The sequence below is a fragment of the Perkinsus marinus genome, assembly GCF_000006405.1.
Source record: "Perkinsus marinus ATCC 50983 genomic scaffold scf_1104296958542, whole genome shotgun sequence".
NCBI classification, from domain to species: Eukaryota; Perkinsozoa; order Perkinsida; family Perkinsidae; genus Perkinsus; species Perkinsus marinus.
Window position 1 is genome coordinate 1 of NW_003206743.1, and position 1,874 is coordinate 1,874.

Below are 1,874 nucleotides of genomic sequence, written 5' to 3' on the forward strand. Positions count from 1 at the left end.
GCCGCATTGGCGAGAACAAACCTTTCCCTACAACCGGCACGCAGTGGGAAGCCTTTTTGCTGAGCATAAAGATTCTATCTTATGGAAATAAGAATAGTCATTCAATGTGGGTCATTTAAGATCAGAGTGGTGTTATATCGATATTCCTGACCTCCGGCTCAAACCATGTCTACCAACGCATACAAAAGTTCGAGAAGTTCGAGAACTCGTTCGATTCTCGTCTCGATCTTGATTCCTGAGAAAACCTCTCGATCTCGTCTCGAAACTCTTCGAGATCGAGACGAGATCGAGAATCTCGAGTTCTCGGGTCTCGATTCCGACCTCTGGTGAGCGTGCTGGCTCTTTTTGCCCACCCTCTGCCACCCGGTAGTTTCTGGTTGTCTGCATCTTGACGTGCGATCCTCAATTGTGTGAGGATGGCCGTCCGATGGCCACAGATGAAGTCGGCAGGGCGGGACGAGTTGAGTTAACGAGTTTTGGGTGGGAAGCTGCGATCGGGCGGCCCGATTCGGGCCTGTATTTGCATTGAAATCCGAGACCTTTTCAGAAGCGAGGTAGTGCAAGACCAAAACCTTCTGATCGATATTGCGCCATCGCAACTCGCAGATACCGTTCAACCCATTTCTGTGCCCTTTGGTTTGGCAGAGCGATGCATCACCTCGGCTATGAATCTGAATGCATTCATCGACAGTTTGGCCGAGTGGTCTAAGGCGCTGGCTTCAGGCGTCAGTCCGCAAGGGCGTGGGTTCGAATTCCACAGCTGTCAGTCTATATACCTGACTGGGGTTATATTAAGAACCGAGACCTTTTCAGAAGCGAAGTAGTGCAGGATCAACACCTTCTGATCGATATTGCGCCATCGCAACTCCTAGAAACCGTTCAACCCATTTTTGTCTCCTCTGGTTTGGCAGAGCGATGCATCACCTCGGCTATGAATCTTGAAGCATTCATCGACAGTTTGGCCGAGTGGTCTAAGGCGCTGGCTTCAGGCGTCAGTTCGCAAGGGTGTCGGTTTGATTCCCACAGCTGTCAGTCTATATACCTGACTGGTCTTATATTAAGAACCGAGACCCTTTCAGAAGCGAGGTAGTGCAAGACCAAAACCTTTTGATCGATATTGTGCCATCGCACCTCGCAGAAACCGTTCAATCCATTTTTTTTTGTGTCCTCTGGTTTGGCAGAGCGATGCATCACCTCGGCTATGAATCTTGAAGCACTTATCGACAGTTTGGCGGAGTGGTCTAAGGCGCTGGCTTCAGGCGTCAGTCCGCAAGGGCGTAGGTTCGAATCCCACAGCTGTAATTCTTTTCGTGTGATTTGATGAAGAACGCATTCCGCGGAAACGGTTCAAAACCGTTTTTGTGTCATGTCCTATAGTGTAACGCATCTTCTCCGCTATGATTTTTGAATCACTTATCGACAGTTTGGCCGAGTGGTCTAAGGCGCTGGCTTAAGGCGCCAGTCCGAAAGGGCGTGGGTTCGAACCCCACAGCTGTCAGTCTATATACCTGACTGGTGTTATATTGAGAACCCCGACCTTTTCAGAAGCGAGGTAGTGCAAGATCAAAACCTTCTGATCGATATTGCGCCATCGCACCTCGCAAAAACCGTTCAACCCATTTTTGTGTCCTCTGGTTTGGCAGAGCGATGCATCACCTCGGCTAAGAATCTTGAAGCACTTATCGACAGTTTGGCACTCATCGACAGCGGCAAATAAAATCGCTGATGGTTCAACCATGCGTGGTTTCGCAGCTCGGTCGCAGGTTTCACAATGTTTAAACGTATCAAATAGTAGAGTATTCGAAATGATGGATACTCCATATATGGTCAAAATACTGTGTCCAAGCGAAACATCTCGATTTACAGTTTTCTTT

General features: G+C 48.7%; 4 non-coding genes across 4 annotated transcripts; all 4 read left to right on the forward strand.

Moving 5' to 3' along the window:
- The first annotated feature begins 686 nt into the window (after positions 1-686).
- On the forward strand, positions 687-766 carry Pmar_PMAR007806. The gene has a single exon. It is a non-coding gene; the product is annotated as a tRNA-Leu (tRNA).
- A 186-nt stretch (positions 767-952) lies between these two features.
- On the forward strand, positions 953-1,032 carry Pmar_PMAR007807. Its single transcript has one exon. It is a non-coding gene; the product is annotated as a tRNA-Leu (tRNA).
- A 190-nt stretch (positions 1,033-1,222) lies between these two features.
- On the forward strand, positions 1,223-1,302 carry Pmar_PMAR007808. The gene has a single exon. It is a non-coding gene; the product is annotated as a tRNA-Leu (tRNA).
- Positions 1,303-1,418: 116 nt separating this feature from the next.
- On the forward strand, positions 1,419-1,498 carry Pmar_PMAR007809. The gene has a single exon. It is a non-coding gene; the product is annotated as a tRNA-Leu (tRNA).
- The last annotated feature ends 376 nt before the right edge of the window (positions 1,499-1,874 follow it).